The 17,176-nt window shown below is 49.4% G+C and overlaps 1 long non-coding RNA gene across 1 annotated transcript; it reads right to left on the bottom strand.

The window, feature by feature from the left end:
* Positions 1 to 248: 248 nt before the first annotated feature.
* Positions 249 to 17,024, bottom strand: LOC135362692 (uncharacterized). Its single transcript, XR_010407659.1, has 2 exons — positions 16,151 to 17,024; positions 249 to 5,853 (listed from the first exon to the last, which is right to left on the bottom strand). It is a non-coding gene; the product is annotated as an uncharacterized LOC135362692 (long non-coding RNA).
* Between the last annotated feature and the right edge of the window lie 152 nt (positions 17,025 to 17,176).

Consider the following 17,176-nt stretch of genomic DNA (forward strand, 5'->3'; position numbering starts at 1 on the left):
ACACGATCCCAGCATACACTTAGAGTACATACCGTTTCTCTGTTCACCTGTTTCTGGACATGGTGGCTGTTCCCACTTTTTTGCTGTTGTGTGTAACGCTAAGAAATATTCACGTGCAAATTTCTTTGTGGAAATAACTTCTCAATTCTCTGGGCTGAACGCCTAGGAGTGGAACTGATGGGTCTAACTCTTATTTTAAACTGTCTTCCAAAGTGGCTGCACCATTTTACACTCCCAGCTGCAATGTACGAGGGTTCCAATTTCTCCACATCCTCACCAACGCTTGTCATTATGCCTCTTTTTTTTTTTTTATGGCCATCCTAGTGGTGGTGCTGTGGTGGATCACTGTGGTCTTAAATTCGCATTTCTTTTTTTTTTTTTAAAGATTTTATTTATTTATTTGACAGAGAAAGACACAGCGAGAGAGGGAACACAAACGGGGAGTGGGAGAGGGAGAAGCAGACTCCCCGCCGAGCAGGGAGCCCAATGTGGGACTCGATCCCGGGACTCCAGGATCATGACCTGAGCCGAAGGCAGTCGCTTAACCAACTGAGCCACCCAGGTGCCCTTAAATTCGCATTTCTTTGATGAATATTGATGTTGGGCATCTTTTTATGTATTTATTGGCCATTTGTATATTTTCTTTGGAGAACTGTCTACTCAAACCCTTTCTCTGTATTTTAATTGGGTTGTCTTTTAATTGTTGAGTTGTAAGAGTTCTTTATATACTCTGGATGCAAGTCTCTTATCAGACATTTCCCATTCAGTCCTGCAACTGATTTTGATTCTTCAAACTCAGCCTCTGTAGCCAATGTCTTAGGAAAGATACCGTGTTCATACAAACCCCACTCATGCTTCTTGCTGGTGTGGAGTTTGTTTTATCCCACAGCTGCCCATTTAAAGTTTGCATCACCCGTATGAAAACCCTGCTAAGGGGTGCCTGGGTGGCTCAGTCGTTAAGCGTCTGCCTTCGGCTCAGGTCATGATCTCAGGGTCCTGGGATCGAGCCCCACATCGGGCTCCCTGCTCCGCAGGAAGCCTGCTTCTCCCTCTCCCACTCCCCCTGCTTGTGTTCCCTCTCTCTCTGTGTCTCTCTCTGTCAAATAAATAAATAAAATCTTTAAAAAAAAAAAAAGAAAACCCTGCTAAATACGAGGTCACATATTCTTGTAAATGACAATGCATTCCCCAGAGTCCCAATGCCACACCCCCACATGGAACTCTACTCTCCAGCTTTAATCTCTGTGCTTAGGTGACAGACTTGAGAAAAACCAGAGAGGTGGCTGCTAGGGACCTCAGTGGGGGGCAGTAGGCTGTGTGCTCTGTAGAGACAGGCTATGCGCCCCACAGCATCTCTGGCCTAGGAAGCAAGGTTGGGGAGACAGAAGAGACGAGGCTGGGGATCCCTGCCACCAGCTCTCACACACCACACTTCTAAGGGTGCCTTTGACCCTGACTGGAGACTCCTCTGTCAAAGTGGCCAGTGGCAAGATGAAGGCCACTTCAAGATGCGTGGCCGTGGCTTCCGTGGAAGATGCTGCCATACTCACATTACCACCAAGCCCCAGGGGCCAGACTCTACTGGGGAGGGGGATCCCCCTAAGCACATGTAGCCCCGTCTTAGATTAGGGGTGTGCTTTAGAAGGGGTAAGCGATCTTTAAAAAGTTATACAGATACTTAGAGATACTCTAACCTTCTCCCCTGCAGATCCCAGCTGTTGAACTTGGGCAAAAGGCTCCCCACATTTCAAAGGCTCATTTCCCGACTTACCAGGGAATGGACTACTCCTGTTCCCCATCCTCCCCTCTCCTCCACTCTTGGCCCTGTCTCAGAACTGCTTTTGAACAATGTTTCTCCACAAAGGGGCCTAAGGGGGGACAAACCCTCCCAATTTAAGTGACAGCTGGCCCATGACAGCAGTTTCAGGGGGAAGTGCGGAAAAGGAAGCTGCGTTCTGGAGGCCGCCTCCCCCTCTCTTCGCAAAGGGGGTAAATAAGGGGATGATGTTGGCCGCACTTCAGTGACCCCGGCCTCGAGCACGGCTCCGCCCACCGCCAGACTTGGCCTCCTGTCGTGGCCCGGGCGTGGCCGAGTCTCACCCCGACAGTCCAGCGGGCGCCCCCTCACCATGTATCCATCATGGACTGCCTCTGACCCTGAATTTCAGTTCGAAAGCAGCCCTCATCATGAGAGGGAGCACAGCATGGTGGTTGAACACATGGACTCTGGAGCCAGATGACCTGGGTTCAAATCCCCATCACCTGCCTCTCTGTTCCTTAGTCCCTTATCTATAAAATGGGGATAAATTATGGTATTTGCCTCCCCGAGGGATCATGAAGGTTGCACCAGCCGACATTAGGAAAGTGCCTGAGCCAGGACCTGGTGCCCAGGAAGCACCATGTAAATGGTGCCAGGTTCCACACCTGGGCGACTATGGACTTCACTGTTTGGCCTCTGTTAGATCACTTCCAAAAATGGCAAGTGTCCCCTCTGACCCAGCAATCCCTCTGCTACAAATGAAGAAAACAATCAGATGATTTATGTACGAGGACCCAAGCTGGTGACCGTCTACACCCGCAAGTGGGGAAGCGTTAAATACATCATGTGTGATGCATCATCTAATAAAATGAGCAGTAAAAATGTTTACACAGAGACCATTAGGAGGAAAAGTGCTCATACACTTAACTATGTTTGGTTGAAAAAAAAAAGGGGGGGGGGCGCCTGGCTGGCTCAGTTGGTTAAGCGACTGCTTTCGGCTCGGGTCATGATCCTGGAGTCCCGGGATCGAGTCCCGCATCGGGCTCCCTGCTCGGCAGGGGGTCTGCTTCTCCCTCTGCCCTCTTCCCTCTCGTGCTCTCTGTCTCTCATTCTCTCTCTCTCAAATAGATAAATTAAAAAATCTTGAAAAAAAAAAAAAAAAAGGAAGCAGCACCCAAAAGCGTAACCCCAGTTTTGTTTCATTTTTACGCATACCCTAGCACATTTTCAAACCAAGTGCATGCATTTAGAAAAAAGTCTATAGAGAAATACGCCAGAAGGAGAACAGGGATTATTCTTGGGCTGTAGAGCACTAGGTTGTTTAAATTTTATTCTTTCTACTTTTCTGGGTGTTCTAGCCTTTTTGTAAAGAACACGTGTTGCTGTTAAAATCAGAAAAATAAAATGAAATAAAAAAACGTTTTCAGAAGACTGGGCTGGTCAGGTCAAGTTTTCTCAAAGTGAAATCTCCAGATTTTTTAATGTTGGCACTAAGTGAAAAAAAAAAAAAAATTAAACACTGGGGGTCAAACACAGCCTGAAGGCCACACTCTCTGCAACCCCTGATTTAAACTTGACATTTTCCCACAGTGCTCAGTGTAATTTTGGCTTTGGTTGCTGTACTGTCAGAAAACAGGCACCTTCATTTCTAATTACAGTAACGCTTTACTGTAGAGAAACAGGATGGAAAAGTTCTAAGTCCCACAAGTCTCAAAATGAAATTATTTCATGTCGCTAAAATGTCCCAAACATGTAAAAGTCTCTAAAAACAAAACAAGAGCAAAGGCCCGCCTCTCATCAAATCTGCGATTGGAAAAGAAAACAAGACCAGCCCTGGTTTCAGTTTCTCATTACCCCTCAACTTTTCCAAAGAAGGACGTTCACATTCACCCCATCCTTTGTTTCTTTTACCAAAACCAACCTCTATCCTGAAAAAAACACCTGCAAAATGCTTTCCAAAAGGGAAACGAAGTAAACATGTCAGTCTGGGAAAGGAAACTGTCAAAGCCTTCAAGGAATATTTCTACTATCTCTTGAACTCTGTCGACCCAGAGATGTACTTCCCCCTTCAAGGCTAAGGGATGTGAGTCAGGATATCAGCTGTGACTTCCTGTCACCGAAATCTTGTTTAGTTCTACGACATCATGTTTACTGAATGCTGAGGAGGGCCAGCTTCTCGGGCTCGTGACCCATGGAGGGGCACAAAGCCCCCCTCTGAGGAGGCACTCAGTTTGATGCTCGGCTGTCGCCATCTTGAAGTTCTCAGTAATTCTGGACAGGGGGCCTTGCACCATTTTCATTTTGTGCTGGGCCCCACAAATTATATAGCTGGTCCTCGTGGACTGGTCTGCTTACAATAGATTATTGGCACTTATTTGAGAAACAGCTAAATGTAATTCAGAGATGACCCCTAAACCCTGGTTTAGAATCGATTTTTATTAAGCAAATGTTGTTACAATGGACATTCAAAGGTGAAAAAGAAGTCACCTGGAGACGCACTCCTCTTACAAATGAAGTGCCCGTAATTTTTCCAGGTTCCTTCCCTGTTCTTGACCACAGATATGGTCCAAATTTTACACAGTTGCGACCACTACCAGATTATCCTTTTTAATAGTTGCCTAATGTTCAACTACTAGTTAACATGACACAATTTGGCATTTTTCTGCAGATGGACATGAATTTATACTTCAATGTCTATCTTCACGAATACCAGTGGCTTTTTTTCCTTTCCTTTTTTTTTTTTTTTTAAGATTTTATTTATTTATTTGAGAGAGCGAGAGTTTTGGGAGAGGGAGAGAGAATCTGAAGCAGATTACGCACTGAGCACAGAGCCCGACTCAGGGTTCCATCCCTCAACTGGGAGATCATGACCTGAGCTGAAACCAAGAGTCAGACGCTTAACTGACCGAACCACCCGGGGACCCCATTTTTTTTTTCTTTTTCTGAAGGGGGCTTGTATTACCTGCGTAGGGGGAAAGTGACGTGGACATTTCTGTGTCTCTAGCTCTATGGTGGATGACTCTGCTGGAGGGCTGTGCGAACGCGTCCTCACCCAGCACGATCTCCATCAACCACACTCTCCCAAGCACTGAGCATTACCATTTCCTTAAATTTTGTGTAACTGGTAATATAAAATGACTCGGCCAATAATTTTAACTTAGTCTTCTCTTAACCTATGTAACGAGGTAAACACGTAACAACGGAGGACTTCGATTCTGCCTTTCTTTTTCCCTTACGCGTTTCTGTTGCACACCGAGCGATGATAAACTGTGAAAGCGGGTGAGCGAGAGAATGAGGGGCCAGAAGAATGTGTGAAATGGAAAACCCCTTTTAGAAATCGAGAATTAGTAGTAATGAAGTGAATACTTTCCTTAGTAGGTCAAATCTGGCCCGTAAAGTTCGATAACCAGGTTTTCAAACTTGAAGAAGATGAAGGCTACAAGGTGCCTCCTGCCCTTTCTAGACAGGAAGCCCTCTTCTACACACCTCTCCTGAAACCAGTGAGAACAGTCTCCCCGCCCAACTAAGAAGCCCTGTGGGGAGGCAGCCGAGTCTCTGACACCAATACTGTCTAAGCCTTCGTGTGAGTGGGAGGTGGTGAAATCTCTGTCCTCCGAGATTTTTTTTTTTAAGGTTTTATTTATTTATTTGAGAGAGAGAATGAGAAAGAGAGAGCACGAGAGGGGGGAGGGTCAGAGGGAGAAACAGACTCCCCGCTGAGCAGGGAGCCCGATGCGGGACTCGATCCCGGGACTCCGGGATCATGACCTGAGCCGAAGGCAGTCGCTTAACTGACTGAGCCACCCAGGCGCCCTGTCCTCCGAGATTTTAAAAGTACAAGAGAAATATCTGCTTCCAGTGGATTTGCCCTCAATCCTGCCAAGAGGCAAGCCCGATCGGCTGGCCCCCAGCCCCCCCGCACCACTCCCCGTAAGGATGCCAACAGAAAGATCCAGCTTACTATTTGAACTGCACCTGGTAGACCACCGGCCTTGTGTCATTGCTCAGCGACCCCGGCTCCCAACTCAGAACCTGCTCAGCATTGTACAGGTGAACCTTCGGGTTTCGAGGAGCTGGCAGCTGGGCGCGAGAGTCTTGAAAGGGGCAGGGAGTGAGAGTAGGGGGCGGAGGTGAGAGAGAAATGGGGGAGGGTTGAAAGAGAAAATCTGATTACAACAATATTCAAATGCACGTCATCAAACCATTCACATAACTCCGTTCTTGTCAAAGTACAGGAATGGTTATTACCAGGGTCTCCAGGCATGTCCCCTCACCCCCACCTTTCACTAAATATGGCACCAGCTACACCGTCCATGGAAGGAAAGAGAGGCTTGGGGCCTGCAGATTCCAGTTCTTCTGAACGGGGCCCGGGTGCCAGAGTCCGGCTCGACTGGAATTCGTGTTCTATCTCTAATAAGCAGGTGCGGCTGGGCAGGTTAACTTGACAGTCTGGGCCCCACTGTCTTCTTCAGGAATAAGGGCTAAATAACCATACAGTCCCTAAGTGAACATTGAATTGGTGGCCACGGGACAGGCATTCACCCCAGACATGCACTGGTACCAAGGGAGGGCCTGGTAAACTTCCACACACGTGCACACACTCACACGCCCACGCCCCACACCAGGTGTGCAAAGCCCAAAGGCATGTGGAGGGTGAGACACGTCCTTTGGGCTTCGTAAAGAGTTGCAGTGTTTCCCAAGGACCCCCAGTATCAGAATCACCAAGGTCCCGCTTAAAATGCAGATCCCCAGGCCCACCCCCAGACCAGGAAATCCACGAACAGCCAAATCACACCCGCCCCTGGGGATCCACCACCAAGGTCAGAGCCCCGTCCTGGGGTGACCTGGGAGGCACAACCCAAGCAGGCACTTCACAGGACAGGGCTGGGGACCACAAGCGCAGGAGCCTCTTCTCTTGCAAGAAAACACGATCACGATGGGCCTCTCTCTGAGACTGAAAGACGAATGAGAAAATGCCCAGGAGGTGGAAAGAAAGGTTCTGGAACCTGCTGTTCCAGAATTCAGAGCAGGAAATTCAAACCATGTTTTCGGTAAGCACATCCAATCTCCGGGAATGGTGGCCAGCTCTTCTTCTGAAAGGCGCGTTACCAAGAGTCTGTGGCCACTTGTTTACTTCCAGAAGGCCCACTGTCTCCACAGCTCTGAGCTCAGGAGGACCTTCGTTCCAGTTCCTTATTCAACCGGCTAACCAACACTTCTGCCAGTTCACACCAGGGCCAAAGGCAGGCAGGCTGGGGCCGTCTGGAGGGAGGCTGTTCTGCTGGGCAGGCCCATCTGGCTCACTGAGGCTGCTGTGCGGACTGGAGGCCTGCTGCTGGGAGCAAGGTGCAGCACCCCCCACCCCCCGGGGGAGGGCTTCCTTAGGGCCGGGCACTGGTCAGAGTCAGAGTCTCAGAAGCCTCCTTTTACTTTCCTATCAGTTTCCTATGGATGCTGAGATGAAGTAGCGCCGATTTAGCGTCTTAAAACAACCCAGCTTGATCGCTTACAGTTCTGGAGATCAGAAGTTTGAAACTGGTCTCACTGGGCTAACGTCAGGGTGTGGTCGGGGCTGGGTTCCTCCTGGAAGCTCTGGGGGAGAAATGGCTCCTTGCCTCAGGCAGCTTCTAGAAGCAGCCCACATTCTTCGGCTCTGACTCCTTCCCCCAGCAACAATGGGCTGATTCCTTCTCTCTCTCTGTCTTTTTTTTAAGTGACTACCCATTTATTTATTTTTCTTAAAAAAATTTTTTTTTGAAGATTTATTCATTTATTTTATATAGAGAGAGCACAAGCAGGAGGGGCACAGGGAGAGGAGAGAGAAACCCAAGCAGACTCTGCACTGAGCACGGAGCCTGACATGGGTTTGATCCCACGACCCCCGAGATCACGACCTGAGCCGAAATCAAGAGTCAGACACTTAACCGACTGAGCCAACCAGGTACCCCTTTTTAAATTTTTATTTAAATTCTAGTTAGTTAACATACAGTGCAATATTGGTTTCAGGAGTAGACTTCAGTGATTCATCACTTACGTATAACACTCGGTGCTCATCACAACAAGTGCCCTCCTTAATGCCCATCAGCCCATCCCCCACCCACCTCCCTCCATCAACCCTCAGTTTGTTCTCCATTGTTAAGAGTCTCTAATGGTGGGGGTGCCTGGGTGGCTCAGTTGGTTAAGCGACTGCCTTCGGCTCAGGTCATGATCCTGGAGTCCCGGGATCGAGTCCCGCATCGGGCTCCCTGCTCAGCGGGGGGTCTGCTTCTCCCTCTGCCCTCTTCCCTCTCGTGCTGTCTCTCATTCTCTCTCTCTCAAATAAATAAATAAAATCTTTAAAAAAAAAAAAAGTCTCTAATGGTTTGGTTTCTCTCTCTCTCTTTTTTTTCTTCCCCTTTGTTCATCTGTTTTGTTTCTTAAATTCCACACGAGTGAAATCATATGGTATTTGTCTTTCTCTGATTTATTTCACTTAGCATAACACACTCCAACTAGATCCACATTGTTGCAAATGGCAAGATTTCATTCTTTTAGATGGCTGAGTAATATTCCACTGTATGGCTATACCACATCTTCTTTATCCATTCATCAGTCGATGGCCCTTTGGGCTCTTTGTATAGTTTGGTTATTGTTGATAGTGCTGCTATAAACACTGGGGTGCATGTGCCCATAAGAATCTGTATTTTTGTATCCTTTGGGTAAATACCTAGTAGTGCAATTGCTGGATCATAGGGCAGTTCTAGTTTTAACTTTTTAAAAAAGATTTTATTTATTTGAGAGAGAGAGGGAGGGAGAGAGAGAGAGCAGAGGGAGAGACAAGAGGGACAGGGAGAGAGAGAATCCCAAGCAGACTCTGTGCAGAGCATGGAGCCCAATGTGGGGCTCAATTTCTTTTTTTTTTTAAAGATTTTATTTATTTATTCATGAGAGACAGAGAGAGAGAGAGAGGCAGAGGGAGAAGCAGGCTCCCAAGGAGCAGAGAGCCCGATGCGGGACTCGATCCCAGGACCCTGGGATCGTGACCTGAGCCGAAGGCAGACGCTTAACCATCTGAGCCACCCAGGCACCCGTGGGGCTCAATTTCACGACCCTGAGATCATGACCTGAGCCAAAATCAAGAGCTGGATGCTCAACTGACTGAGCCACTCAGGTGCCCTCTATTTTTAATTTTTGAGGAACCTCTACACTGTTTTCCAGAGTGGCTGCACCAGTTTGCATTCCCACCAACAGTGTAAGAGGGTTTCCCTTTCTCTGCATCCTCGCCAACACCTGTCGTTTCCCGTGTTGTTAATTTTAGCCATTCTGACAGGTGTGAGGTGGTATCTCATTGTGGTTTTGATTTGCATTTCCCTGATGATGAGTGATGTTGAGCATCTTTTCATGTGTCTGTTGGCCATCTGTACATCTTCTTTGGAAAATGTCTATTCATGTCTTCTGCCCATTTCTTAACTGGATTATTTGTTTTTTTGGGTGTTGAGTTTGGTAAGTTCTTTATAGATTTTGGATACTAACCCTTTATCAGCTATGTCATCTGCAAATATCTTCTCCCATTCCGGAGGCTGCCTGTTGGTTTTATCGACTGTTTCCTTTGCTATGCAGAAACTTTTTATCTTGATGGAGTCCCAATAGTTCATTTTTGCTTTTGTTTCCCTTGCCTTTGAAGACCTGTCTAGCAAGCAGTTGCTGAGGCCAAGTTCGAAGAGGTTGCTGCCTGTGTTCTCTAGGATTTTGATGGTTTCCTCTCTCACATCTTTCATCCATTTTGAGTTTATCTTTGTGTGTGGTGTAAGAAAGCGGTCCGGTTCCATTCTTCTCCATGGTGCTATCCAGTTTCCCCAGCACCATTTATTGAAGAGACAGGGCCGATTCCTTCTCATGATGTCACCACTCTGGTCTGACTCTCCTGCCTCCCTCTTCGAGGACCCTTATGATGACACTGGGCCCACGGAGCCCTACCATCCAGGGTCATCTCACCATCTCAGGATCCCTGGTCACACCTGCAAGGTCCCATTTGCCATGTGAGGTCACACAGCCACAGGCTCTGTGGCTTAGGATGTGGATCTCTTTGGGGACCATACTTTGCCTGCCACAGTGCCCTTCACCATCCCGTCTCTGGGGAGGAGCCGTCTCCTGGTACCCCCATCTCCCAGATCCAGACATTCAGCTAAGGAAGGAAGCACCAACGGGCCGACCAAGAAGAGTGGACTTCCACCCCAACTGACAGGTGGCCCAGAAGAAAGGCTTCCCCGTAAACGTGGAGTCTCCAGATGAGCCCTCTACTTTCTTCAGCTTCCGTTTTCCCCTGGTGTGGGGAGCTGATCCACAGTTTTACTCTGACATTTGACTTTCCTGGAATCCCCTGTCTTACCACATTCAGAGACAATAACAGTCTTATAACTGAGGGTTTCACAATGAACCACCAAAGACTGCCCACTCATTAGCAACTGCCTCATCACACTGCCCTCTGCATCTCTCAGAAGGCCTGTCCTTGAACTGCCTCACCCACCATGGCCCCCACGGAGCCCTCCTTGTTCCTGGGAAACTCAGAGCCTGCCCTTGCCGCTCCTTCTGTGGAACCTTCTTTCCAGCTATGCCACAGCTCTCTCCCCTCCTCCCTCAGGTCTCTGCTCTTACTAGAGTGGTTTCCTGTGTAAAATGCCCAGGGTGCGGGGTTCCCTGTCCCTGCCTGACTCGTCTGCATGGTGCTTGTTCACCACCTGGGTCCTTTGTTTACACCACGGTGCTTAGGGGCATGGATTCCAGAACTAGATTGCCTGAGTTCAAATATGCACGCTCCTTAGGGGCTTGGGCAAGTTGTTTAACTTCTTTGTGCCCCAGCTGTCTCATCTGTAAAATGGGTACAGTACAGACTTCATGGTGTTGTTATGAGGAGAGAATGAGTTAGTTTCATGCTCGGGGCTGAGGACAGGGCAAGCACCTTGTGATCCGTGCCTCTCCTCATTGCCAGCAGTTTATCCACAGTCTCCCTGAACACGAGAGTGGGGAGCTCCAGGAAGGCTGGGTCTTGTTGGATTTGGGGATCGTTTTACCCCTCCCCTCCCCCCTTGCATGGAATAGCAGGCACTCAGGATCTGGGGAATGACTGGCCTGAAGCCCAGCAGCGTGCTCACCTTCAGAGATTACATAACCAACTTCTTGTCCTCAGTGGTGCATTCATCCACTGGAAAACCAGGCAGAGCTTAGGTTCCCCTTTTCCTTCCTTGCTTTATGCTTAAGTTCCTCCCTTTTGTCTGGTCTCTGCTGCGTCAGGGAGTGGGTGGACAACGCTGGGCTGTGACTTATCTGTTTGGCTCCAAAGAGTCAGCATTCTTAGGGTCATAGTGCCTGCTGTCAAAGGTGTCCATAAAGGCTCAGTCGGAAGAGAACCAAACTTATGGACAAAGGGCTTAGGCTGGAAGGCTGATCCTGCGACCTACAGCCACAGACCCTGCCAACAACCCAGCTGAGCCTCGGTTTCCTCCTGATTCGTGGAACAATGCCATCTCTCCTGGAGTTGTAGTGAGGGGCAAATGCAAGAGCACAAATGAAAGGCAAATTAGACACTGCTGTCTAAGTAAATTTCTAAGACGTGACTGTTTCAGGGTGTCCTGATTCCTCATGATGTGGCTGCTTGCACAGGTGGTGAGCAACAACCAGTCACCCAGACTCTGCCTTCAGGGACCTGCAACAGGGCGCTGAGCCCTGTGCTGAGCACTGTATCAATGGTCTGACTCCGATGTAGGCAGAATAGTGGCCCCCAAAGATGTCTGTGTCCTGTGATTATATTAGGTTACATGGCAAAGGGGAACTGAGGTTGTAGACAGAATTTAGGTTCCTCATCAAAAGACCTTAAAATAGGGAGCTTATCCTCAAATAGCTGGGTGGACCCCATGTCATCACAACAGTGTTTCTCTGGAAGCTGGAGAAGGCAAGTCAATGAATCTCCCCCTAGAACCTCCAGAAAGGAACGTATCCTTATTGACACCTTGATTTTAGCCCAATGGAACCAGCATCTGGCTTCTGACCTCCAGAGCTGTAAGATAATAAATTCTCTTGCTATTTTAAGGCACTAAGTTGGCGGTGATTTGTTATAACAGGCACTAATATGGTCCCTGGAGGGGGACACCAGGGCTTTAATGACACCCAGCTCCTACAAGATAAAAGCTCATAGTAATAGTAGGGGGTACAAAGTTCCACTTCCCCTCCCCTCTCCATGACCTTGGGGTAATCCTCATAAACTATCAATGGTAAGAAGAGATAATGTAGGGATCACCTGTGTGGAGTGTCCTCTGCCCCTCGTGACTACAGCTCCTCCTGTGCCCCCTTCCTGCCCTGCCCATGACCTCTGATCCACCCTGGACTCCAGGCATTTGAGACTTCACCTTAAGAATAGGCTATCCTGGGTCTCAAAAGGATAGTTTGGTTAACATACATCACGCACAGAGGGGCGCCTGGGTGGCTCAGTTGGTTAAGCATCTGCCTTCGGCTCAGGTCATGATCCTGGGGTCCTGGGATTGAGTCCCTCCTTGGCTCCCTGCGTCGGGCTCCCTGCTCAGTGGGGAGTCTGCTTCTCCCTCTCCCTCTACCCCTCACCCATCCCCACTCATGCTCTCTCTCTCTCTCTCTCTCTCTCTCTCTCTCTCTCGCTCCCTTGCTCTGTCTCAAATACAACAAATAAAATCTTTTTAAAAAACCCTACACATCACACACAGATAATGAAGTACATTAAAATAAATTAACATTAAAATTAATCATTTAATCTTGACATCCAAAGACCCCTCCATGGATGGGGCGTTATGATGAACATCAATGACCTTGCAGGTGAGGAGAAGTCAAAAAACAATCCCTGAATCCTCAGCCGTAACCAGGAAGTTGCTCTGATCAGTAAATCCTCAACATCAGCTTATTTACCTAGACCATTTGTCTCTTCCTATAAAGGACAATTTTGTTTCCTTGAGAGTAGATGGGGCTATTACCTACTTGAAAAGAATGGTGGAGAAAATAAAGACAGAGAATGTTTATAAAACCTTGTCTGACCTAGAAGAGTGGCCTAATACATGCTATTACTATCATTTTTAGTTTGCCCCCAAACATGTCAGCTACTTAGGAGTTTTAACTGTTGAGATTATGGGCAAATAAGAGTTACTTAATGCAGGAGTGTCTGGGTCGCTCAGTCAGTTATGCATCCAACTCTTGATTTTGGCTCAGGTCACCATCTCAGGGTTGTGAGATTGAGTCCTATGTCAGGCTCCGTGCTCAGCGGGGAGTCTGCTTCTCTCTCTCTCTCTCTTTCCCTCTGCCCCTCCCCCTGCACTCTCTCTCGAAAATAAATAAATCTTAAAAGAAAAGAGTTACTTAATGCACATTAACATTTGCAATGGTTTTCAGGTTGTTGGGCATTTACTATCTTTCTCAGTGGTCTCTCTTCGCATTCGAAGAAGCTTTAATTGGTCAAGTTAGCAAATCATGGTAGTAAAATTCTAAGGCACAAGTACCTTTCCAATCTACTGCAAAACTAAGCAGCAGGTACAAATACAAAGAGAAGCCTCAATTCTTCAACATTCAGGTAAATGGCCAGAGAGACAGTTGATTTACTGCACTTTAGTGGAGTTGATTAATTTTTAATCTAAAGCAAATGGCCACCTCTTAAAGCATTACTACTGAGGGGAGCAAAATATGCAACCCCAAAATATGTCACTTTGGCATGTTGATTTTTTTTTTTGCATATTAATTATTTGGAATTAAAGTTACTTAAAAAACAGTCGGTGCAAGAAGGACACTCTGATTTTCCTTTATCCCCTTAAAAGCAGGAAATAAATCTCTCCTGTGAAGGTATCCTCCCTATACCAGGAGGGTAAAGGGCATCTTTACTCAGAGATAGGAGATTCAAGGCTGAAAAGGCTGTATAAACAAACTTTGTTACTTCTTCATTCATTTGAGACCCCAAATTCAAATCCCCTTGTTTGGTTAAATCTCTGCAAATCATTGTTTCTATATCTAAAAGGTATGAAAGCTGCTTTCTTTGGTCACTTCTTTGAGTCTTATATTTTTATAAGCTCCTATAGGTACAAAATTAAATCTGTTTTTCTCCTGTTACTCTGTCTCATGTCAACTTAATTATTAGACCAGTGGAAGAACCTAGAAGGCAAGAAAGGAAAAGTTTTCCTCCCCTACACTACAATTTAGATCAGGTCCAATATTTTATGTATGTTATCCTTTTTTTTTTTTTTTAAGATTTTATTTATTTATTTGAGAGAGAGAATGAGATAGAGAGAGCATGAGGGGGGGAGGGTCAGAGGGAGAAGCAGACCCCCCGCCGAGCAGGGAGCCCGATGCGGACTCGATCCCGGGACTCCAGGATCATGACCTGAGCCACGCAGGCGCCCTTATGTATGTTATCCTTAACATACAACTCTAAGGGGTAGATATTAGAAGTTTTCCTTCTTAAAAATTTGCTGCCAACACTTATTTTTTTTCTAACCATAAAAGCAACCTCATAATTACTGAAGGACAATTGTGAATTATGAAAAAGCGTGGAAATTTTTCTACTACCCATTTACCATGTAACCATTGTTAATAGTTCCACTCTGTGCTTTGACTAACATAGTTTCTCTTAAAAATATCCCAGTTAGTTTTTTTTAATGGTTTATTACAAAAAAAATTTCAAGTAGTCACAAAAGAGATTAGTATAACATGGTGCTATTTTCAAAGGATCTGTGATGAAGGACCAGTTTCTATCTTTCTTCTTCTTTTTTTTGGGGGGGGTGGGGAGCGACAGAGGGCGAGGGTGAGAGAGAAGAGAGAAAGAGAGAATCTTAAACTGGCTCCACGCCCAGGGGAGCTGACATGGGGCTTGATCTCATGACCTGAGCTGAATCAGGAGTCTGATGCTTAACCAAATGAGCCTCCCAGGTGCCCCCACACCAGTTTATTTCTCATGCATCACACTGACCCAAACTTCAGTAAAAGACAATAAAAGATAATTACTAGAAAGAGGGGCATGGCCTCAGCTGTTGGGGCAATGTCAAATTGCAAAGTTTCTAAATATTTCTCTCCCAGTCGGACTCATGGCAGACAAGTCACAAATGCTGCATAGACCCCCCTCCCCCCCAGTGAGGGGTAGCACTAATATAAAGTAACCAACCAGCACTAAGCCATCACCCAGCTCAGGCAGTTACCAACATTTTGCCAAAGCCCAGATCCCAACTGAAGGAGGCCCAGGGAGGGCAGAACAGAGATTGCTCAAGACTTGAAGCTGGGGAGAGGTGAAGTCAGGATTCAAATCCATCTGTCTCAAAGGAAAACAACCATTTGGCCGGGAGCACACATCTTCATCTGCAAGGCTCCCCTTATCAAGGAGCTATGGAATTTAAGGACCTTTCTAAGTGATGTTGGCAGAAGAAACAAATCTAAACCACACCCTGAGCTTCACATGGGTGAAAACTTCTCAATTCTTGAGACTATTTGAGAGCTCCCCAACCTACCACAGTCTGTCCCTGAGAAAGAACCAGCAAAACACTTCCTCACTGAGGTCTTCTTTCCTTTTTCTTTTCCTTCTTCTTTTCTTTTCTTGGAGTTCTTAAATTTGGCTTATAAGTATGGGCGGTTAGTGTCAGAGGGAAGGAGGAGGCTGACCCAGGGAAGGCAGTGTCTGGATGGGAGCTGAGCTGGGATTAAAAGTCTGGTTCCAGTTGACTCCCTGCCATCAACACCAACACGACTGGGGGTCCGAGCATTTCTGAGTCCTGCCCTGAGTGCTGCCCACCCCCCATCTGTCCGATCCTAGGAAAAGGAGCATCTGGACTCTCACACTCACTAGCAAACGCACCCCCGCCCCAGTCAGAGTCACTTTTCCAGCCTCCGCCGCACGCAGCTGCAGGGAAGGAAGGCCTGGGCCCCGCTTCTAACTCAGGCCCCGGGGGAAGCAGGGGCTGCGGTCAGCCAGGCCAGGATGAAGAACGTGTGGCGGGCAGAGGCGGCCCTTTCCCGAGCCTTGCAGTCGCTCTTCCTTTGTTCACGCGGAGACATTCGCGGACCTCGGCCGCGCTCGGCTGCAGGGAGCGGCGGCGCGGGGGTGGGAGAAGACGAGCCGCAGAGTGTCCCGAGTCACGCAGGGGCAGAGGCAGCGTCTCGGGCCTCGAAGGGGTGATCCGGGGCGCGGGCGCCGGGAGGACCGACCGCCGTCCCGCGGCTGCTCGGGAGCCCGCGGGCTCCCCGCCCAGGGACTGCCCGGAATTCCCGGCCGGCCAGCCCACACCCCACACCCACGTCAGGCTTCGCGCAAGCCGCCCCTCCCCCGCCTCCACTGCGGGCTCTTCGCACCCCTCACCCGCGCGGGGCACCCCTCGGGTCGCAACCCGCCGCGACGACGCCTCCCCAGGCCGGGCTTACCTGCCAGGGCCGCGGCGGCGGCGCGGCCGCCGAGCAGCAACAGCAGCGGCAGCAGCAGCGACAGGAGCGACGGAGGCGGCCGCATGGCCCGGGGCTCTGGCGCCGGAGGCTCGGCGGCGGCTTTGGGGACGGCCCGGCCCCGGCGCGGGGTCCGCCGAGCGGCTCACGTCGCCGCCCGGGCGGCCATGGCGAGCGCAGGGCGCGCGGGGCCCGCCCCTTCCCGAGCGGCGGCGGCGCGGCCCGGGGCGGCGGGGACAGCCCGGCTCGGCCGCCGCGCCCAGGCCGGCCCCTCCCGGCGCCCGCGCCCCGACCCCGCCCCGCAGGCCTCGGGACTTTCCCGGCGCCCCGACCCGCGCGGTCACCCCCCCACCCCTGGGGCCCGTTGCCTGGGGCGCCCGGAGCGGCCCAGACCCCGGGCTCTGCGTCCGGCCTCCCCGAGCGCGAGCGCGGAGCGGGCTGCCTGGGACCCGCAGAGATCAGGGGCAGAGCGGGAACCCCGCCAGACGCCCACCTTCTGGGGCTTGCGACCCTTCTGGGAAGACCCCCGAAGCCCCAGGCCCGCCTGGGCCTCCTGCGGAGCCGACGAACCTCCGCGCCCGCTCCACCCCCACCCGCGCCGCATCAGCCGCTCTGGTCCTGCTGCTCCCAGATGCGTCGAGTCACACGATTCCTCCCTTAGTTTAAACTTTGCTTCCTTAGCCTCTAACGTACACATTACGCTTTCAAATCTTTTTTGAAAACAGGTTTAAGGGTACAGTGGTTAGAAAGGGCCTGGGTGAAGAAAGGTGTGGGGCTTTGGGGACCAGTGGGCACAGAGCAACGAACGCAGAGGGAAAGAGAGAAACGTCCATTTCAGGATGGCGTGTGGGTCTGGCCCTGGTCTGGGCACGGAAGTGAATGAGGAAGTAACCTCAGGAGCCGGGGGAGAGGGGTGGGGTGGGGTGGGGCCGGGGTGGCCTACTCTCCCAGCCTGAGCCTCCAGTTTGATGCCAGGATCTGGGTCTTCTGGGTTCTCCCAAGATGGGC

The sequence above is a fragment of the Mirounga angustirostris genome, unplaced genomic scaffold (genome assembly GCF_029215605.1).
Source record: "Mirounga angustirostris isolate CCGP_5_RB_7025 unplaced genomic scaffold, mMirAng1.0.hap1 SCAF_1, whole genome shotgun sequence".
Lineage (NCBI taxonomy): Eukaryota > Metazoa > Chordata > Mammalia > Carnivora > Phocidae > Mirounga > Mirounga angustirostris.